The sequence below is a fragment of the Schistocerca serialis genome, chromosome 5 (genome assembly GCF_023864345.2).
Source record: "Schistocerca serialis cubense isolate TAMUIC-IGC-003099 chromosome 5, iqSchSeri2.2, whole genome shotgun sequence".
In the NCBI taxonomy this organism is placed as follows: domain Eukaryota; kingdom Metazoa; phylum Arthropoda; class Insecta; order Orthoptera; family Acrididae; genus Schistocerca; species Schistocerca serialis.
Window position 1 is genome coordinate 104,674,333 of NC_064642.1, and position 24,342 is coordinate 104,698,674.

The window sequence follows — 24,342 nt, forward strand, 5'->3', positions numbered from 1 at the left end:
ATTCACGACACATTTTCGCAGACGGTATTCACCTGTGACACTAATCGTAAGTGGAAAATTATATCATTCTGCGACACGTCGTTCAGAAGATATGACGTCATAAACGTTGAGATGCGTGAAAAATTTCCGTATCGTGCATGGCGTTTAAATTTATTTCTTCTTTGTTACTGGGGCCTATCACAACAAATTTCGCAGACGGTATCCACGTAAGCCGCTGAATGTATCTACAATAATATTGCATTATACGGCACACAGTACAGGAGATAGGACGACATAAGCAGTAAGCTGCGTGAAAAACTGTCGCATCCTGCATGATGCTTAAATTTATTACTTCGTTGCTACCAACTCCATCTCCATTTCGCAGACAGTATCCGTAGATACTTATGAATATACCTAAAAACTTATTGTACGAAACAAAGTTCAGGGCATATGATGTCATAAGCTTTAAACACAATGCCAGACGCTGCTTAGTTCTACGGGTGTGGACACACTGCTGAAACAAATACCTGGGCAATGCAGAGTTTCTGGCAACAGCACAATCGTATTTCACAAACAGAATTTTATCTTCTCTTCTTAGGGGACCACAATCACAAAAAAATTTTGAAAAAAAATTTCCCCCATGTGACTCATTTATTGTACACAATCATGATTTGGGCTTTGTAGCCATTCTCAAGTGCATGTTGAAATATCAAAATATGTGAGACCTGTCGACGGTAACATGTCACAGAGAAGTCAGACATACTTAAATATTTCAACATGCACTTGAGAATGGCTACAAACCCGAAATCATGACTGTGTTCAATAAATGAGTAATTAACTGTCACATGAGGCGAACTTTTGTCAAAAAAGAAAGCTACTACATAAATCTGAAAGTTAGGAAGCCCTTCCAGAAGGTATTTGTCTAGATAATAGTCTTGTTCGTAGACAGTAAACTGCTCAATAATGAAGAGAGTAGAAATTTTCGTAAAGTGGTGCCACAGGAGATCGCTTACGATTAAAGAGATGGATCGAATAACTATTCGTAGGCTACGGAACAGAACTGAAAAAAAAGAAAATAAAAAAGAAATATTTTGTACGAAAGACACTATCGACCGCAAAAGCGCATCCTGAAGCATCAAGGAATCATGAATTAGGTGCGTCGGGAAGTGAGTTTGTTTGTGGTTGAAGGGTGCAGTTCTTATACAGAGGTATAGAGATCATCATATCACAGAATAATGTCCAGAGTTGCATCAAAAAAGACTTTAGTCTGCCCACCGCCACCACTCCTAAAGTACCACAACCTGCTCTATTTGACTTCTCTGCATGTACGGTGATTACATTCACTCATGTTACCTGATGCAGACAGCAGTAGTGTCCACTTCATTATTCGCCCTCAAGCTTGCACTCAGTATTGATGGGTTCTGTATAGGGATTGTTTCTCCAGTAATTTTAGCTCTATGTTGAAAGTTATCCACAAAAGTATAAACAGAATGTGGGGACCTCACACAATATGGTATTCAGTGCTGTGGACAACGGCATATGGGCCTTTTTTGTTTTAAGTCATCAGTCTTCGGACTGTTTTAATGCGTCCCGACACGAATTCCACTCCTGTGTCAGCTTTTTGATCTCAGAGTTTAGTTGCAACCTACGTACTGGGTTATTTGCTCGATGTATTCCAATCTCTGTCCCTCTACAATTTTTACCCTATACAGCCCCATATAGTACCATAGAAGTTTTAAGAAGGTTAAATGAAGTAGTTTCAGATAGTGAGGAGGAAGTAACAGAAGAGGAGGAAGCAGAGGATAGTTGCGTAAATTCTGGCAACACCATAGGAAGGGTTGCAGAATCTAAGGTTATTACAGAGGTTGAGCATATAGAAACATGTTTCAGTTTGTTGATAGTGGAAAGGCTAGTGAATGCTGCTACAATTAAAGAGGAGAACTCAGTAAATACGTGTGTAATTTCCACACGAGGTGTAGGTTTCAATATATGTGTAGTAGTGCGTGACTTATTAGATGAGCCCGAGTCTGTATTCAGAGAGAGATAAACAGGACAACCTATAACTGAAGTAACAGTATTTAATGAAAAGGTTCCTTGTTTATTAGATAGTGGTTCTGATGTATGTGCAGTGTCTCACAATTTTGTAAATTTTCTCACTGACAGCTGGGAGTTCGTTATAATGCCAGTTAGTCGATAAAATATCATTGTGGCTACAGGAAAAAGTAAAAACGTAGTCAAAAAAGAAATTATGCTACCTGTTAGTATAGATGGGGTTCAGTTAGAACAGAACTTGTTAAAAATTAATGGACTTAGTGTAGAAATGCTGGTGAGTGCAGATTTCTTACATAGGCATGAAGGAAGGGTTGATTTTGGAAATAATGAGTCAGTCATAATAGTATAAGGAAGAACAATAGCTATTCATTTTACAGGAAGATCATATGTATCTGATCAGAAAAATGACATTCATATACGGGATTGCAGAACTAAATGACATATTGACATAAAGAGATACATACTGAAGGATGACAGAGACAGCACTAATTTGGAGGCCTCAGGGGACGCGCATTCTTTGTGTCGTGTCGTCAGGTGTTTGACGAACACCAGGCATCTTGAGTGGTTGGCAATATGATTTCCTTGTCATTTCACATTGTAAACCTAACACTTCATCATTCAAAACTTATGCTATCATCTTTCCTTCTTCCCTGTTAGAGTAGAATTTGTAGATAAAGAATGTAGAAAAGTTAGGGGTAAAGAGGCAAAAGAAAGACTGCTTTGAAAATAGATAACTAAAAAAATTAACATATGTGGATGTGGAGTGAAATGAATACTGTATGGTGAAAACTAAGGAGACTATGTTGTAGGTGATAAGGAAGCAATAATTGTGGAACAAATAGATGTTGTTGTAAGATGTTTGTGATAAAGACAGCAGAAATGTGTCTATTAAATAAGTAAGTATATTTAGTATATTATGCGTATTTGAGAGCCATAGAAGTTGGCGCAGGTGATTTTCAGTATTTTCAATAGTTTTGCATTTTCTTTGTATAATAGTTTATTTTGTGTAAAGTCATGAAATTTTTGCTGAAAGGAAAAGTTAATAGAGGAAACGTTTGAAAAAATTTTAGGAATAAGTAGTGCTTTCAGCAGGAACATGCTTAAGTAATCTCTCACTACAAAATTCATAAAATGATTTGTTGAAAAAGACTGAAGTAGTAGTGCCAAATTGGGTACTGTTGGTAATTTTAAATATTGGTTGATTCATTTTTACTGAAATTAATTAATACTATATGAGACTATTGCATACAAGATGTTGGATTGCAATGAATATGGATTTGTCTGGGGAAAAAGGTGTAAAAATGAGAAGTAAATTTTAGAGTATAGTAAAGAATTTTGAAGGTTCTTCGTAAAGTTTGCTTTTGATTTTTAAAACAAAAAGTTATGGACTATGATGTAAGCGTAAAGGTAGAATGCAGATATTAAGAATGGAAACTTAGATCTAGATGTACTTTGCAGGTATGAAAAATGTGAAAAACACGATACGAGGCTATGAAAAACCCAATCTATGACCGAGGTCTCGACATTGTATCCCAGTGACATGCTTATAATGCAACCCATGTGTATGTGTTAAAACGAAAGTTGGTATCACCCGTAAGTTCCAACAGAAAGCAAAGTGGTTATTTCAAAGGGACGCTCACAAAAGCAACCAGAAAGTCAGTTAATTTGTTTTGTGTAAAAAGAACAAATCGCCATGTTTTTGTCTACTAGAAGAATGCTCATCAAAGCGATTAAAATAATTAATTTCATGAACGTTACAACAGCGAGTGTAAAATGTTAAATTTTTTGTAAAATTTTAGATAAAAAGGACGCTCCCCGCAGCGATTAAAATAATTTAATGTCATGAGCACTAGGATAGCTAGATATAGACGATGTTCATCACAGCGATAAAATAGGCTCGTGCATTTCTTAAATCCTGCCAGAGCGACTTGTAAAATGTTTGATTCTGTTCAACCTATATAAAATTTTGGAAAGTAATTTTGTTTTCAGAAAATAGTAATTTCAAGGAAAGCTTGAATATGTACTAATGTGAATGGTTTGATAGATCAATTTCTGTGGAATATGGTAAGATGTGTGATTTTGTAAAAAAGATATTATTTCTGGAGAAAGAAGGAAAATTCTGTAAATTAATTTTGTTACTCGCTATCTAGTCCAAACCTTTGAAATCTGATGTAATAATGAAGGAGAAACTAAGGTAAATTTTGAAATTTCATTCATTTGAAATAATTCTTAGTAGTAACAAATTTTTATAAGCAGCCCCATAGCTAAAATGTGGCGTTGTAGTCAAATAGTTTAAGTTTACCATTTAAAATTTTATTCTACTCACAAAACATCGTTTACAAATTGCACTACTGATAAAAAGAAATGTTTTAATACAGGATGGTAAAAACCAACTGCGTACAACAAAAATGTGAACGAATATTCCCCTCAATGGGTTTCCAAGTTCTACAATGGATCGAAGGATGACCTATGCCATATCACATCTATAATCTAGGTTTAAATTAAGTTTCACAAAAGAGAAAACTATCAAAATGGTCTACAGTGACCCTCAATTATCTTTAATTACTTATCTAACTTGTCGTAAATTACAGTGGTTGATGTGGCTTCTCAGTAACTATATAACAGAAAAATCATCGCGTTTCAGATTTTTACTTCATGTGGCAAATGTGAACAACATGAGATTTAATTGACGTTCGACACTAGTATTACGTAAAGGGGATGGTACAGATGAGAGTTCTGCAGTTCTAAGTGAAGCCTTATGCGGCATCGCGTGCATTCATTACCTTGTCGGCGTTCGTCAGGGGGCAGCGGCCGGCGCAGCTCCGACCAGCTCACCCTCTCGGAAGCAACTCTCTCATAACTTCCCCTTACTACAATTTACCGAAGTTGGTTTAAAAAAAAATTTCTGGCTGTGTTTTCATCTGACCAATCAGGGTCTCAATGTTAACCTTAAGCTCCGCCTACAAAAATTCTGTCTATCCAATGAGAAACGTTATACTTTTCGTGGTGGGGCAATGTTTTTAAAGTTTGCAACGTAACAGAGAAGCGAAAAATTCTCACGCTAAAACTTGCAGCTGGTGTGGTCCTTTTAGCGTTATCGTAAGATTTATACTGTTGTTCTGGAGGGCTCTATCTTTTATCATGGGCTGGGGGGGGTGGTCCTAACGTAACAGAGACGCGAAAAAGTCTCACGCTAATAACTTGCGGGTGGTGTCGTCCTAGCGATTAGCCGGCGACGTGGGTGTCCGTCCCTTATCGTAGGCCCTTCTCGCTTAACACGGTTCTGCTCTTGGCTTCTGTTCTCGTTTCTCCCATCGGAACTGCGTCTGTCTCACGGTGGGAAGGTATGACATGCATTTAGGCATTCTTGTGTTAGTCTGTGGTATTCCATTTGCTCACTCGTTACTCGTATTACTTTGGTTAATCTGATGTCACGATTTATTCGGAGCTATGTGACACACTACTGTATTTGCTCATCATGTCAGGGTTTTCATGGGTTTGTCTGACACCTTACACACCTCTAACTGACAAACGAGGGACTCCTAAGATACGACTCGGTAAACAAATGGTAATGAGATGGGGAGCTATTAATATCAATGGGGACTACTCTGGGAAGAAGGTAGAGCTGGCGGAGGCTGCAAGTAAGATGGGGCTGGATGTTTTAAGTGTTAGTGACATTCGGGTAAGGGGTGAGAAAGAAGAGGAAGTGGGAGAATACAAGGTCTACCTGTCAGGAGTCAAAGCAGGAATAGCACAATGGGGTGTTGGGCTTTACATCAGGAAAGAAATGGAACCCAGCGTAGTTGCAATAAGGTATGTAAATGAACGACTGATGTGGATAGATTAGACAGTGTCTAGCAAGAAAATTAGGATTGTGTCAGTATATTCGCATTGTGAAGGGACAGATCAAGATAAGATGGATAGTTTTTATGATGCACTCAGTGATGTAGTCGTTAGAGTAAAGGACAAGTAGTGTTCTGCTCATGGGTGATTTTAATGCCAGGATTGGAAATCGAACAGAAGGGTATCAAAAGGTTATGGGTAAATTTGGAGGGGATATGGAGGCTAACAGGAACGGGAAACAACTCTTGGATTTTTGTGCCAGTAGGGGCTTAGTAATCACATACTCCTTTTTTAAACATAAGAACATTCACCGGTATACTTGGGAAGGCAGGGGAACCAGATCTGTCATTGACTATATAATAACAGATCAGGAATTCAGGATGGCTGTGAGGGACACACGTGTATTAAGGGGATTCTTGGATGACACTGATCATTATTTAATCTGCAGCGAAATTGGTATTGTGAGGCCGAAAGTGCAAGAGGTCAGGTCCATATGTAAGAGGATAAGAGTGGAGAAACTTCAGGATTAGGAAATCAGGCACAAGTACATAACAATGATCTCAGAAAGGTACCAGTTAGTTGAATGTAGTCAATTACAGTCATTGGAAAAGGAATGGACAAGGTACAGGGACACGGTACTAGAAGTGGCTAAAGAATGTCTTGGAACAATAGTGTGTAAAGGTAGGAAGAAGCAAGCAGCTTGGTGGAATGACACAGTCAAGGCAGCCTGTAAATGGAAAAAGAAGGCGTATCAAAAATGGCTACATACTAGAACTCAGGTAGACAGAGAAAGTTATGTTGAAGAAAGAAACAAAGTCAAACAGATAATTGCAGCATCCAAGAAGAAATCTTGGGAAGACTTTGGAAATAGGTTGGAGACTTTGGGTCAAGCTGCTGGAAAACCATTCTGGAGTGTAATTAGCAGTCTTCGAAAGGGAGGTGAGAAGGAAATGACAAGTATTTTGGACAGGTCAGGAAAACTGCTTGTGAATCCTGAGGATTCCTTGGGCAGATGGAGAGAATATTTTGAAGAGTTGCTCAATGTAGGTGAAAATACGATCAGTAATTGTTTCAGATTTCGATGTACAATGGGATAGCAATGAGGATGGAAATAGGATCACATTTGAGGATGTGGTGAAAATGGTCAATAGATTGCAGTGCAATAAAGCAGCTGGGGTGGATGAAATTAAGTCGGAACTCATGAAATACAGTAGAATGTCAGTCTTAAATGGCTACACAGGATAAATGAAATGGCCTGGGAGTCGGGACAGGTTCCATCAGACTGGACAAAAGCAGTAATCACACCAATCTTTAAACATGGAAACGGAAAAGATTGTAACAACTACAGAGGTATCTCTTTAATCAGCGTTGTGGGTAAAATCTTCTCAGGTATTGTTGAAAGGAAAGCGCGAGTATTAGTTGAGGACCAATTGGATGGGTTTAGGCCTCTTAGAGGTTGTCAGAACCAGATCTTAACTTACGGCAAATAATGGAGAAGTGTTATGAATGGAACAAGGAATTGTATCTGTGCTTTATAGATCTAGAAAAGGCATATGACCGGTTTCCTAGGAGGAAGTTATTGTCTCTTCTACGAGATTATGGAATAGGAGGCAAACTTTTGCAAGCTATTAAAGGTCTTTACATGGATAGTCAGGCAGCAGTTAGAGTTGACGGTAAATTGGGTTCATGGTTCAGAGTTGTTTCAGGGGTAAGACAAGGCTGCAACCTGTCGCCACTGTTGTTCATATTATATATTGATCATATGTTGAAAACAACAGACTGGCTGGGTGAGATTAAGATGTGTGAACACAAAATAAGCAGTCTTGCATATGCGGATGACTTAGTTGTGATGGCAGATTCGATTGAAAGTTTTCAAAGTAATATTTCAGAGCTAGATCAGAAATGTAAGGACTATGGTATGAAGAATAGCATCTCCAAAACGAAAGTAATGTCAGTGGGAAGGAGATATAAACGGATTGAGTGCCAAATAGGAGGAACAAAGTTAGAACAGGTGGACAGTTTCAAGTACTTAGGATGCATATTCTCACAGGATGGCAACATAGTGAAAGAACTGGAAGCGAGGTGTAGCAAAGGTAATGCAGTGAGTGCTCATCTACGTTCTACTCTCTTCTGCAAGAAGGAAGTCAGTACAAAGACTAAGTTATCTGTGCACCGTTCAATCTTTCGACCAACTTTGTTGTATGGGAGCGAAAGCTGGGTGGATTCGGGTTACCTTATCAACAAGGTAGAGGTTACGGATATGAAAGTAGCTAGGATGATTGCAGGTACTAGTAGATGGGAACAATGGCAAGAGGGTGTCAACAATGAGGAAATCAAAGAAAAACTGGGAGTGAACTCTATAGATGTAGCAGTCAGGGCGAACAGGTTTAGATGGTGGGGTCATGTTACACACATGGGAGAAGCAAGGTTACCCAAGAGACTCATGGGTTCAGCAGTAGAGGGTAGGAGGAGTTGGGGTGGACCAAGGAGAAGGTACCTGGATTCGGTTAAGAATGATTTTGAAGTAATAGGCTTAACATCAGAAGAGGCACCAATGTTAGCACGGAATAGGCGATCATGGAGGAATTTTATAAAGGGGACTATGCTCCAGACTGAACGCTGAAAGGCATAATCAGTCTTAAATGATGATGATGATGATTATCAGCTTATTATTTTATTGTGTGTAGACATGGGAATGAATGAGAGAGAGTGTGTGGGACATACGAGAAAAACTTAACGCTATTTTATGTAAAAAGTTATGATATTGAATGGTAGGAAAATATTGGTGCAACCACGAAGCTGATGTCGTATGTCGATGTGTGCTTGCTTTTGTAATAGAGCAGGCAGAATAGAAGTCAGAAGGGGAATAAGTTTCTAAATTAATTTTGAGATTATTTGTTATTTCGGTCTACTTTATTACTTACTACATTAGATATTGGCATTGGAATGATGTAAGTGATTTTCTGATTAGTGATTGGTTCAGGCAAGTTATGCCGTGAGAATGATCTAGAAGGATCATTCTGATAGGTCATTTAGACAATTAGCCAATGAGAATTAAGCTGTTACCGCGTTCAGAAAGTTAGATAGGCAGAGAGTGGTGTGGCATCGAGAGAATCGCTCGCCATTCTTCGTACGTGTAACATCATGCTAAATGTCGTCTTGAAAATAACTTGTAAAATGAAGAACTGTTGAGTTAATTGCTGTTAGGAAGCCTCGTGACTCAGACACTACTGGTTACGAACATTTTGATGAAAATTTGATTAATTAATTGATGTATTATGAGCATGTGATAGTTCTGTCTTAGTGAAATTCTGGTAGCAGATTCCGTTTTCTTTATGGAATATTTGGGCGAGCACTTCAGACCCTGAAGACCACTGATTTGACCGAATGTTCAACTCGCTATAGTAGTGAGTCAGTAACTGCCAGATCGAACATTAATCGGGTCGGATTGGCACATATTCAGGCTCCTTTTTCCGTGTGAGAACATTTTGTACAAGCTATGAGATGGGAATAGTAGAGCAGTTAAAATTGTAAATTCGGTCTTGATAGCAAATTTATAGTTGAAGTTATGTTGTACTGGGTACAACATCTAGTACGCCTTTCGCACCAGCAACTGTACTCGCTTAACTGGGTGTCGAGTCGTATTGAGCTTAGATGATGTCTCCGTCAATCTATGCTGTGTCTCATCCTTGCCAGAATTCATGAACCGTAGCGGGTGACGATTGTTGGTGTGCCTGCATCTCAGAAATTGTGTCTGCATCTCAGCAATCCAAGGGCAGATGTCTGCAGTAGGCAACAGACTTTGAGAACGTGTTATCCAGAGAAACAGCACGGTCATCCTTTACCTTACTGAAAGATATCAAAATCCAATTTACAGGCAGCGTGGTTGATGGTCTAGTGGGGAATTTGGCCCCAGTCAATTAGTTACTCGTGACGATGTCGCCACCGTTTCTTGAATTATTCAATCAAATCTAAGCCTAAGTTTCGCCTCCGTTTCTGGAACTATTCATCAAAATCCAAGAAAAGTTGTCCAATACCTACAGCAGACACTGCTTTGATGCGCTGCAGCGGCAGAAAATACTGAGGCAGAGCTTAAACACTTTTCCGTTCCAAATTAAAAGGCATCAGGCCATACCTGTACGAGTAGTGCGGCAGAGATCAAACTTTGCGAATCAGATTTTCACAACGACTGAGGATTTCATGTCTGTTGCATCTGTTTCTCAAAATAAGAACACTTCCACCTGAATGGAATCGTAAATGAACAAAACTAGCGATTATGGAGTTCCGAAAATCCTACATTTGTGTGATGCGAAACTACTGTATTCTTCCAAACTTAATGCTTGGGCAGAGTCAAGCATTGGACGCATTAGTGGCCCTTTTCTCACATTAGGAACCATAACTATTGAACGCTTTCTTGCTATTTTGGAACAATTTGTCGTCAAGCACCGACTGGTTCGTGCAAGCTGGAGCCACACCACATCGCACCGACAGATGTTTCGCTTTCTTATTGAATACGTAGGCCACAGAGACAGTGCTATGGATAATTGCACATTTATTGGTGCTGGGGTGTATTGGCCTCCATATTCGCCCGGTCTGACTCCTTCTGATTACTGTTTGTGGAGTACATTGGAAGACACTTCCTGCCGAAACCATCCCACCACCCTTTCGAGCTCGAATATGCGATCTGTATGGCACCTGGATCCATTTCCGTTGAGGCACTAACGGATGGTATGGTAAATTTCATGACTGAGCTACCTCCTCACTGGGAGTGGTAGATATGAAGAGAAGATTTTATCTACTGGCTGATCAAAAAGTCAGTATAAATTTGAAAACTGAATAAATCAAGGAATAATGTAGATAGAGAGGTACAAATTGACACACATGTTTGGAATGACATGGGGTTTTATTAGAACAAAAAAAAAATACAAAATTTCAAAAAAGTCCGACAGATGGCGCTTCATCTGATCAGAATAGCAATAATTAGCATAGGAAAGTAAGACAAAGCAAAGATGATGTACTTCACAGGAAATGCTCAATATGTCCGCCATCATTCCTCAACAATAGCTGTAGTCGAGCAATAATGTTGTGAACAGCTCTGTAAAGCATGTCCGGAGTTATGGTGAGGCATTGGCGTCGGATGTTGTCTTTCAGCACCCCTAGAGATGTCGGTCGATCTCGGTACACTTGCGACTTCAGGTAACCCCAAAGCCAATATTCGCACGGTCTGTTTGGGGACCTGGGAGGCCAAGCGTGACGAAAGTGGTGGCTGAGCACACGATCATCACACAACGACCCGCGCAAGAGATCTTTCACGCGTCTAGCAATATGGGGTGGAGCGCCATCCTGCATAAACATCGCACGTTCCAGTAGATGTTTATCAGCCAGGCTGGGGATGATTCGATTCTGTAACATATCGGCGTACCTCTCACCCGTCACTGTAGCAGTTAAGCGCCATCTGTTGGACACTTTGTCATCTTTGATTTCTTTTTGTTCTAATAAAACCCCATGTCATTTCAAGCATGTGTGTCAATTTTTAACTCTCTATCTACATTATTCCATTGTTTATTAAGTTTTCAAATTTATACTGACTTTTTGATCACCCGGTACATTGGAAGACACTTCCTGCCGAAACCATACCACCACCCTTACGAGCTGGAATATGCGATCTGTATGGCACCTGGATCCATTTCCGTTGAGGCACTAACGGATGATATGGTAAATTTCACCACTCCTCACTGGGAGTGGTGGACATAAAGAGAAGATTTTATCTATTTGCATAGACTGCTCGCAGAGGGCAAGTTTAATTATACACATCGATACTGTACAAACTGCGCAGCATACAGCGCCATCTGTTAGGAGCTTTTAGGACAACATCTCAACTTCCGGATCATTTCTTTATAAAATTATTACATCTTTCACACTAAACATACCTTTCGTTAGACTCTTCTATCGATATAAGTTTTCGAGTTATTTCAATTTAGAATCAGTGTCCCCTTCGCTGGCCACTGTGTACAATCAACAAATGGAAGTATTTCGTCATGAATTATTCATTACCTCTGGCATCCGGAAAGTCAAAATGTGACATCGACACCGACTTAGGAACACATTTTAGTTTGGAATCCATCCTTTCCCGGCGCATCCATCACTACCTCCACCAAAACCATCTCCTCCCCGACGCCCAATGTCGCTTTCAATTTCCTTCTCTGCCGATGACCAACTCCTCCACCTCACTCATCTCCTCTCCCTCCAGCATAACTTCCGTCGCTCTGCTATTTTTGTCTCCCTCGACCTCGAAAATGCCTACGAGCGTGTCTGGTATCCCGGTCTCCTGTTTAAACTCCAAACCTACGCCCTTCCCGTCAACTACATCCGTCTGATGGCCTCCTTCCTCTCCCACTGCCCCTTCTATGTTACCATCCATAATGCCAATTCCCACACCTTCTACCCCTCTGCAGGTGTGCCCCAGGGCTCTGTCCACTCCCCTCTCCTCTACCTCCTGTACACGGCAGATATGCCCCAACCCCCCCCCCACCCCATACACCTCTTGCAATATGCTGATGACACCGCAATCCTCGCCCTCGCTCCTACCCTCCAACGGTCCCAACGCCTTCTCCAGAATCACCTTGACCTTTTTGCTGCATGGTGTAACCAGTGGCTCCTGAAAATCAATCCTGTCTGGACCCAGGCAATCATCATAGGTCATACCACTCGCTCCTTCCGGCTCCTGGATTTCTCCCTTACCGTCTGCGCCCGTCCTGTCCGCCTCACCCCCACCCTCACCTACCTTGGCCTCACCATTGACCGTCACTTCACCTGGATCCCTCATCTCCGCTCCATCCAATCCTAAGGCAACAACCTCCTCCGACTCCTTAAACTCCTCTCTGGCCGGACATGGGAGTTGCACCGCTCTACCATCCTCCACACCTACAAATCCTTAACGCATCCCATCCTCTGTTATGCCAGTCCCACCTGGATTTCTGCCTCCCCCCCCCCAAATTCTATGATTCCCTCCTTATCCTCGTGCTTCATGCACTCCACCTCGCCTTCCATATACGCCTCTCGTCCCCCACACGGATCCTCTATGACCTCATTCCTTTCGCCCATCTGCGCCTATTCCTCGAACATATCCGCATACTCTACACCTCCCGCCGCCTTGATCCCCCTCTCCCCTGGTTGCTCCGCTCCTCTCCCACCCCCACCCCTGCCACGTCTTCACTGTTGTGTCCCCCCTACCCTCCATCTCCACACCCTTCATCTCCTTTCCCAAGGTGGCTTCCATCTACTCCCCCTCCCGAATGATGCCCTCTCTCCCTCCATTTATCCCTCCTATCAACTCTGATCTTCACCCCCCGTCCTTTCCTCCATCCTTTTCTTGGGCTCCCTCTCCCCCGTTCCATCCTCTTTACTCCCCACCTACCCTCTCTCTGCCCCCCTTCTCGCCCCTGAGTCCTTTTGCATTTCCCTCCTCTGCCTTTTCCCATTCCCTCTCGCGTCTGCCCTGCCCCTCCTCCATTACGAGTCCTCTCCCTCCTTTGGTTCCCCCCTCCCTGCCTTTCGTTTTTCCTCCCTCCTTGTTTTCCCCCCTCATCTGTCCAGGTCCAACCCCCCCCCCCCTTGCCCTAGGTTGTGGTGTGTCCTCTTTGTGCCGACATTTTAGTGCAGTGTTTACAGTGAGTGTTCAGTGTTGTGTGTCTTTTCCGAAGTGTTGCGAACGGCCATCATACTATCGCTGGTTGTGATTTTATATCTCTTGCGAACTGAAACCAGACTGTCGCCATGTTTTTTAATTGTATGTCTGCTATGTTACCTGTCTCCTACCTGTGTCTTTTATTCGCTTCGCCAACCCTTTGCTTTATGTTTTAACTTTCCACAATTTTCCGCCGTTTTACGATTTAAGTTCCCGTTCTATCGTCTGCTTTTATTGTTTCTTAACTTCTCCTTACGTTTTAAGAAAGGTCTGTAGGCTGCAGAGCATCGTAATAAGCTGCTTCCAGCCCGCCCCATTCGGGGGGAATCGAAATACAATAAAGGAAAAAAAAAACATTTTAGCGTTAGCAGCGCGGAGCTATTGGGGCCTGTGATGCAGGTTGATCGCATGAAATGCCACGAACGGGCAGGGCCGCCCGAGAAGTAAGTTAAGCGGCGGGCTGCCTTTGCCAGTGCTGGTGGTGCTACGTCGCAGCTCTGTGACACAGAGGCGACGGCGGCTCCCGCGCCCCTGCCCGTGCGTTATTTCCCCTGAGAGGGCGGCGACCCGGCACGCCTCAGTGCGCAACTGGCGCGCCGTCCCCGCAGGCGCGACTCGCAGCCACACACCAGCCGGCGCACAAAGCGCTTTTTGCATCCGTCCGACATCGCCGCTGGAGATGTTTCTAGTTCTCTCCGGATGTCGGCACTGCATTTCCAGTCGCCATGTTTCCTCACTAAGTGCCCTGAAGGAAATATGACTAAAATCTTCAAAAGTCTTACTTCTACTATCACATCGCCAATTCTCCTTAAAGGGATACGATAGTTATTTGGTAAATATAAAAAATGTCAGTTTCAATTACCAGATGACATGCGACATCACCTACTCATACCATTACGATACGTTTTTATCATTTATCAATGAGTATTCTGAGAAGAGTGATGTAAAGTTGTAATGCCACTTCCTCGGACGAGAAATAAAAATCAAAAATGATCTCCCAATACCCCAAAGATCCCCCCCCCCCCCAAGTCCCAGATTCCCAGAAAAGTGAATAAGCAAACGAAGTTCCATTTATCACTATTATTAAGACAATAACAAGTATTTAAATCTGAGACTTGACAATGCAGCAATCTAAGAAATAAAGATTAAATTTCAGTAAAATTAAAATCAAAGTCATAATAAATATCAAAATTAGCATAAATTAACATTCGCAAAGTACAATCAAAGATCCCAAAGAATACTCGGTGCGAATACTCGTTGGAAATCGTGAGTAACAACTAAGTATAATTCAATGCATTGTCACTACGTTACGTGAGTTAGCCGAAGTAGGTCATATATTTGAATGCTCGTACATGTAGGCGCGCTTAGATTGTTTTTGAAATTGAATAATTGCGATCTATTATGGCGCAGTAATACGATCTTCTGACTTCAAATATCACGGCATTAGAATTCGAACGGAGGACTTTTACTTACTAGAATAAAGTGAACTTTTATCTAGATAACTGAACTAAACATTCCTTAGACAGTGATTTATTCAAGGAACACTGATAGACAGTTTTCATTCATAATAGCCAGTGGTTTATGGAACTTCAGTGATAAGTCCGAAGCTTATAATTTAAATCCCCCCAACACTTGGGAAAGATTTCTTCTCAAGGAAGTGATTGATATTGTGCAATAAAACACCCTCTCGTGCCAAGTCGTGCATTTGTGATTTAAAATTCTATCAAATTATTGACATGAAACTCCCGAGTAATAATTACGCGCAGCAATAATATTTGAGCCGGTCGGAGTGGCCGTGCGGTTCTAGGCGTCACAGTCTGGAGCCGAGCAACCGCTACGGTCGCAGGTTTGAATCCGGCCTCGGGCATGGATGTGTGTGATGTCCTTATGTTTGATAGGTTTAATTAGTTCTACGTTCTAGGCGACTGACGACCTCAGAAGTTAAGTTGCATAGTGCTCAGAGCCATTTAAACCATTTGATAATATTTGACTGTAGCGGTCGGCGCTTATGTAGAATCTTTGACTCAAATAACAAGCCCAGTGTTACGATTTCTTAGATACTTGAAATTACGACTAGCTTGAAGGGAATTTCTTGTGGATGTGACTGTATTGGTTTTATCATTAATATTTCATCATTAATCAGTTAACCATCGATTACGAACGATTAATTACGATTCTTGGTGAAGTAAATATCTCACGCACGTCGACATTTCGGTTCAGCACTGTTATTATGTGTAACGTCGTCTTCGTAACTTGATAACGATCTCGACACTCAACCGACTGTCGCCGAGTTTTAGCCAAGAAGAAGAGCCGTTATAAAGTGTACTGTGGTAGTGGGTGATAACTACTACATAGGCCTATATTTTATTTTCTGAGCTGTCAATAAATATTTAAAGCTCTTAAAGCATCAAATGTTCGCCAGGGCTTACATTGTATAGTTCATTTCACATTCAATAAGGATTATTCTTCCGTATGCAGTACTGCTGTGATTACCGTGTTCCCAAATCCTACTTTATGAACCTTACAACCAATTCCACAGTTGGAACCGCCTGCGAAAAATAAAAAAAATAAAAAAAACTTCTTCAAAATATGGATGGTTCAGTATATTCGTTGTCTGTATTTCTCCTGTTCTATTCAAAATATTTTTTCTCTTTAGCTCACCATTTCCAAGCAGTTTATTAATTCAACAGACTCGTAATGTATTTGTGTGTAATACTTTGAGCTAGACTACATTCCATTATCTTTGTTTTACTTTTGTTGATGTTCGTCTTATATCCTTCCTTCAAGACACCATCCATTCCGTTCAACTGCTCTTCCAAGTCCTTTGCTGTTTCTGACAGAATTACAACGTCATCAACGAACCTCAAAGTTTTTATTTCTTCTCCATGGATTTTAATACCCACTCCGAATTTTTCTTTTGTTTCCTTTACTGCTTGCTCAAGATACAGATTGAATAACATCGGGGACAGGCTACAACCCTGTCTTACTCCCTCCCCAACCACTGCATCCCTTTCACGTCCCTCGACGCTTATAACTGCCATCTGGTTTCTGTACAACTTGTAAATAGCCTTTCGCTCCCTGTATTTTAATCCTGCCAGCTTTAGCATGTGAAAGAGAGCATTCCAGTCAACATTGTCAAAAGCTTTCTCTAAGTCTACAAATGCTAGAAACGTAGGTTTGCCTTTCCTTAATCTTTCTTCTAAGATAAGTCGTAAGGTCAGTATTGCCTCACGTGTTCCAGTATATCTACGGAATCCAAACTGATCTTCCCCGGGGTCGGCTTCAACTAGTTTTTCCATTCGTCTGCAAAGAATTCGTGTTAGTATTTTGCAGCTGTGGCTTATTAAACTGATTGTTCGGTAATTTTCACATCTGTCAACACCTGCTTTCTTTGGGATTGGAGTTATTATATTCTTCTTGAAGTCTGAGGGTATTTCGCCTGTTTCATGCATCTTGCTCACCAGATGGTAGAGTTTTGTCAGGACTGGCTCTCCCAAGTCTGTCAGTAGTTCCAATGGAATGTTGTCTACTCCAGGGGCCTTGCTCCGACTCAGGTCTTTCAGTGCTCTGTCAAACTCTTCAAGCAGTATCGTATCTCCCATTTCATCTTCATCTACATCCTCTTCCATTTCCATAATATTGTCCTCAAGTACATCGGCCTTGTATAGACCCTCTATATACTCCTTCCACCTTTCTGCTTTCCCTTCTTTGCTTAGAACTGGGTTTCTATCTGAGCTCTTGATGTTCATACAAGTGGTTCTCTTATCTCCAAAGGTCTCTTAAATTTTCCTGTAGGCAGTATATATCTTACCCCTAGTGAGATAAGCCTCTACATCCTTACATTTGTCCTCTAGCCATCCCTGCTTAGCCATTTTGCACTTCCTGTCTATCTCATTTTTGAGACGTTTGTATTCCTTTTTGCCCGCTTCATTTACTGCATTTATAAAATTTCTCCTTTCACCAATTAAATTCAATATTTCTTCTGTTACCCAAGAATTTCTACTAGCCCTCGTCTTTTTACCTACTTGATCCTCTGCTGCCTTCACTACTTCATCCCTCAGAGCTACCCATTCTTCTTCTACTGTATTTCTTTCCCCCATTCCTGTCAATTGTTTCCTGATGCTCTCCCTGAAACTCTGTACAACCTCTGGTTCTTTCAGTTTATCCAGGTCCCATCTCCTTAAATTCCCACCTTTTTGCAGTTTCTTCAGTTTTAATCTACAGGTCATAACCAATAGATCGTGCTCAGAGTCCGCATCTGCCCCTGGAAATGTCTTACAATTTAAAACCTGGTTCCTAAATCTCTGTCTTACCATTATATAATGTATCTGATATCTTTTAGTATCTCCAGGGTTCTTCCACGTATACAACCTCCTATCATGATTCTTAAACCAAGTGTTAGCTAAGATTAAGTTGTGCTCTGTGCAAAATTCTACCAGCCGGCTTCCTCTTTCATTTCTTACCCCCAATCCATATTCACCTACTACGTATCCTTCTCTCCTTTTTCCTACACTCGAATTCCAGTCACCCATGACTATTAAATTTTCGTCTCCCTTCACTATCTGAATAATTTCTTTTATTTCATCATACATTTCTTCAATTTCTTCGTCATCTGCAGAGCTAGTTGGCATAGAAACTTGTACTATTGTAGTAGGTGTGGGCTTCGTATCTATCTTGGCCACAATAATACGTTGACTATGCTGTTTGTAGTAGCTTACCCGCATTCCTATTTTCCTATTCATTATTAAAGCTACTCCTGCATTACCCCTATTTGACTTTGTGTTTATAACCCTGTAGTCGCCTGACCAAAAGTCTTGTTCCTCCTGCCACCGAACTTCACTAATTCCCACTATATCTAACTTTAACCTATCGATTTCCCTTTTTAAATTTTCTAACCTACCTGCCCGATTAAGGGATCTGACATTCCACGCTCCGATCCGTAGAGCGCCAGTTTTCTTTCTCCTGATAACGACATCCTCTTGAGTAGTCCCCGCCCAGAGATCCGAATGGGGGACTATTTTACCTCCGGAATATTTTACACAAGCGGATGCCATCATCATTTAATCATACAGTAAAGCTGCATGCCCTCGGGAAAAATTACGGCCGTAGTTTCCACTTGCTTTCAGCCATTCGCAGTACCAGCACAGCAAGGCCAATTTGGTTTTTGTTACAAGGCCAATTCAGGCAATCATCCAGACTGTTGCCCTTCCAACTACTGAAAAGGCTGCTGCCCTTCTTCAGGAACCACACGTTTGTCTGGCCACTCAACAGATACCCCTCCGTTGTGGTTGTACCTACGGTACGGCTATCTGTAACGCTGAGGCACGCAAGCCTCCCTACCAACGGCAAGGTCTATGGTTCATGGGGGGGTGAGGGTTGAGGGTATTAGATTAGGAAATGAGACACTTCAAGTAGTAAAGAAGTTTTGCTATTTGGGGAGCAAAATAACTGATGATGGTCGAAGTAGAGAGGATATAAAATGTAGACTGGCAATGGCAAGGAAAGCGTTTCTGAAGAAGAGAAATTTCTTAACATCGAGTATCGATTTAAGTGTCAGGAAGTCATTTCTGAAAGTATTTGTATGGAGTGTAGCCATGTATGGAAGTCAAACCTGGACGGTAAATAGTTTGGACAAGTAGAGAATAGAAGCTTTCGAAATGTGGTACTACAGAAGAATGCTGAAGATTAGATGGGTAGATCACATAACTAATGAGGAAGTATTGAATAGGATTGGGGAGAAGAGAAGTTTGTTGCACAACTTGTCCGGAAGAAGGGATCGGTTGATACGACATGTTCTGAGGCATCAAGGGATCACCAATTTAGTATTGGAGGGGAGCGTGGAGGGTAAAAATCGTAGGGGGAGACCAAGAGATTAATACACTAAGCAGATTCAGAAGGATGTAGGTTGCAGTAGGTACTGGGAGATGAAGAAGCTTGCGCAGGATAGAGTAGCATGGAGAACTGCATCAAACCAGTCTCAGGACTGAAGACCACAACAACACCAACACTTTGAGCTAAGAGTCTGTAGAAACTATCTAATATTAGAAATGATTTTACTTGTTTCCCGTTCCTCGAAGGCTGGAATTTCACATTAGCTTCAACCTTCTTCGGGCCTAGTTTCACTTCTTGTTTATTATATGACGAGAAACGTTCCTTCTCTTTTCCTAAATGAAGATTTTGATACGTCTATTGATGTTTCACTTTTTGCAAATTTTGGTAGTACTCCACATAAAATATTGTGTGCCAATCAAAACACGAAGAAATCCAGACCAGCGGGAGGCTGAGCAGCGTCTAGACAATGTCTGCAGGGCAATCTAAAATGTTAAATTATTGAGAGATATACGTACAGGCTCGAAGTACTACACAGTTAAAAATCAGATAAAATTCACTCCATTAAAGAAATTTAATGAGAAATCTAATAAAACTAAAACGCAGATTCAGTCAAATAAAAATGCTAAATACCAACAAACAACACAAACCATTAAATTAAGAGGTAAGCTAGAAGGACTGGTACCAAGCCTAGGATCTAGCTCCCTTGACCCCATGAAGAGAACATTGTTGGCAGTAGAATATGAAAAATTCCTAGAAGAAAGACACCAAACAAGGGTAAAGTATCAGACACACAATACGGAATAAAAAGCCATTATCCTCAAAAAAGAGCGGAAAACGTTCAGACAAAAAATTAGGAAACTCAAGACATGAGTCAATGAAGACATAATAAACTGTGTAGAGCTTAATGACCACAAAATCAATTTCAGAAACTACTAGAAATCTTCGGAAAACAGCTACAAGAATATGAATCCCCTGCGTTGATATTGAAAGGTGAACATGGAAGAATGGTACACAGCAGCAAAGAAAAAGCTGAAGCCATAGCCGATACTATATACACATAATTTGTATATTTGTATTCTGTTCTTTGAAGGTTAGCTTTTCTTACTAATTCCTTTTTGACAACTTATTTTGAAGAGACACCGAGAAATCAGATAAAGCAACAGTTCTTGACTGTGAACCGTTGCTGACACAGTAAAAGCAGGTAAACTAGCACCATCCTTGTTAGTATATTTACATCTACATATAAATGACTACTCTACAATTCACAATTAAGTGCTTGGCAGATGATTCGTCGCACCACCTTCAAGTTATTTATCTACCGTTCCACTCTCGAATACCCGCGGGAAAAACGAACACTTAAATCTTTCCGTGCTAGCTGCTATTTATCTTGTTTTTTTGTGATGAACATTTCTCGCGAAGTAAGTAGCCGCCAATTAAAAATATTTTTACAATCCGAGTGGAAGGTTGGTGATTGTAATTTCATGAGAAGATAATGCGGAAACGAACATCACCTTTGTTTTAATGACTACCACCCTAATTCCTGTATCATAGTTGTGGGCCTGTCACCTATTTCACAGTAATGCAAAAAGAGCTGCCCTTCTTTTAACTTTTTCAATGTTCTCCGTCAATCGTAACAGAAAAACAGCTGCCCTTCTTTGAGTATTTTCAGCGTTCTCCGTGAATCCTGTCCGATGTACATCCCACATCGCGAAGCAATGCTCCAGAAGAGGGCGGACAAGTATGTTGGAGAGTGGCTTTTTAGTAGACCTGTTGTATCTCCTAATCGCTTTGCCAATAAATCGCCGTCTTTGTTTTACTTTCCTCACAACGTTATCTATGTGATGGTTCCGATTCAAGTTTTTCTGCAATGTAGCTACTAGGCACTTAGTTGAGTCTACAGCCTTTAGATTTGTAGAATTTATTCTGTAAACGAAAGTAGAAGCATTTATTTTACCACTCATATGGATGACTTCTCACCTTTCATTATTTAGAGTCAACTGACACTTTTCACACAAGGCAGATATATTGTCTAAATCGTCTTGCAATCGGTTTTGACCATCTGATGACTTTACGACGCACTAAATAACATCATAATCATTTGCAGATAATTTAAGAGGGTTGCTCATATTGTCTCCAGAATCGTTTATATAGATCAGAAACAGCAGAGGACCTTTAACACTTCCCTCAAGAACGCCATATGTCATTTCTTGTGACCTTTCTGAAGGGAAATCACGAACGCTGTCGCAAAATAGAGACGATATTCCGTGGGCAAGCAGACTGACTAAAAGTCACTTGTGAGGAACGGTGTCTAAACCTTCTGAAAATCTAAAAATAAGGAATCAGTTTGCGAGTCCCTGTTGACGGCATTCATTACTTTATGGGAATGAAGCTGCAGTTGAGTAATAAGGAGGAAATTTTCTAAGTCCATGCTGACTATGGGTTAATAAATCGTTATCTTCTAAGTAATTCAATGCAGTCAACATTGCAACATCCTACTCCAAATCGACGTTTGTGATATGAGTCTGTAATTCAGCGGATGAATTCTATTTCGTTTCTTGAACATTGGTGTGACCTATGACGCTCTCCAGTCTTTAGCTACGGATCTTTCGTTTAGCGAGCGGTTGTATATGATTCATAAGTATGGAAGTATTAAAGGAACCTAGACGTCATTCTATCTTTTCATGTAATAAAATCTTTTCTGAATACCATAACTTGTATATCCTGTGACTGAAGTTCGGTTAATCTATTTTTTCCAATAGTTTCTTTTCAGATCGACCACTTTCAGTAAATAAAACGGTTACTTTTTAATAAATTATGCTACATTGTTCACGCAACAGCGGTAATGTCACACTAACATTTTACATAAACTTATACAAACTGAGCTACAAGTGTTACTTTGAGGGAAGCTTAGGAAAGACTCAAAGGTAACTGACATGAAGCGTTTCCAGTACAATAGTTCCTTATAATTTTCACGGTAATAACAATTATCGTCGGTAACGCATTCGGCCGAAGTCCATCTCTTCGCGATCCCAAACTCGGGCGGCGCGGTCGTCTGAGGGCTAGTTCTGTGCCTTGGCTGCAGATCGCAACAGACGAGCGTCGCTAGGCTACCGCCTCCCATGGTGAACATGTAACATAACACGATGCTGAAAGTCAATTTTTATACTAAGCAGATTATAGTAAAAATACAAATAAAACATATAATTAACGATTGTGGCTGAGATGCGAAATTATAGGCATCGCGTTTCAGATTTTCTGAGCCAAGTGAGGACGAATTTGGGTCTGCATCTTTCAAGTCATCGAGTTAAGGAACTTGTGCCAGTATGAAAAGTTATGTCGGTATGTAAGGTGTGCTTGTGTCTAATGGTTTCGATACTGAACGTTTTCTTTTTTACTGTGTTATTTCATGTGATATGTTTCAGTTGTTGCCACATTCGTGTGCTCATTTACTATTTTAGAAATAAAATTTAGAGCCAACATACGAAGGAAGGTGTCATATGGTTTACTGTGTATAAGCACGAAATTTTAATTCCGAAGAGATTAGATTAGATTACATTACATTAGTACTTGTTCCATAGATCACGAATACGACACTTCGTAATGATGTGGAACGTGTCTGGTAAATAAAATGTGTCTGTACAAGAAATTACATTACACAAAATATTACATGACACTTAATTTTTTTGTGAGAGTTGGAGAAATTACCCATTTACTATATCCAAAAAGTCATCTAATGATTAGAAGGAGTTGCCATTAAGAAATTCTTTTAATTGCCTTTTAAATGCTATATGGCTATCTATCAGACTTTTGATGCTATTAGGTAAGTAACCAAAGACATCTGTGCCAGCATAATTTACCCCCTTCTGAGCCAAAGATAGATTTAACCTTGAGTAGTGAAGATCATCCTATCTCCTAGTGCTGTAGTAATGTACACTGCTATTACATTTGCATTCGTTTGGATTGTTAATAACAAATTTGATAAGTGAATACATATATTGTGAGGCTACAGTGAAGACCTTTAGCTCTTTAAATAAGTGCCTGCAGGATGATCTTGGATGAGCTCCAACAATTATTCTGATTGCACGCTGTTGTGCAATGAACACTTTTTTTCTCAATGATGAGTTACCCAAGAATATGATGCCATACGAAAGCAGAGAATGAATATAGGCGTGGTAAGGTAATTTACTGAGATATATATCACCAAAATTTGCAATCGCCCTAATAGAGCAAGTAGGTGAACTCAAACGTTTCAGCAGATCCTCAGTGTGTTTTTTCCAGTTCAACCCCTCATCAATGCATACACCTAGAAATTTTGAATATTCTACCTTAGCTACCGATTTCTGATCGAAGTCTATATTTATTAAAGGTGTCATTCCATTTACTGTGTGGAACTGTATGTACTGTGTTTTGTCAAAGTTTAATGAGAGCCCATTTGCAGAGAACCACTTAATGATTTTCTGAAAAAAATCGTTTACAATTTCACCAGTTAATTCTTGTCTGTTTGGGGTGATAGCTATACTTGTATCATCGGCAGAAAGTACCAGCTTTGCATCTTCGTGAATGTAGAATGGCAAGTCATTAATATAGATTAAGAACAGCAGAGGACCCAAGACCGAACCTTTTGGCACCCCATTCTTGATTGTTCCCCAGTTTGAGATATCACGAGTTTTTTGCATATTATGTGAACTGCTTATTTCAACTTTCTGCACTTCAAGTTAGGTATGATTTAAACCATTTGAGCACTGTCCCATTCGTACCACAGTACTTGAGCTTATCTAGACGTAACTTGACGTCGGAAGATGCCCGAATGCGAATGTGTTACACGAAACAGCATATTTAAAAAAATCCTTATGCCTCTATTCGGCATTTTTCTTGAAACTGGTAATGAGCACAAACACTTTCTCGGAATTTTACTGTACTTATAAGCATGCTCGCCAACGGCCTTTGCC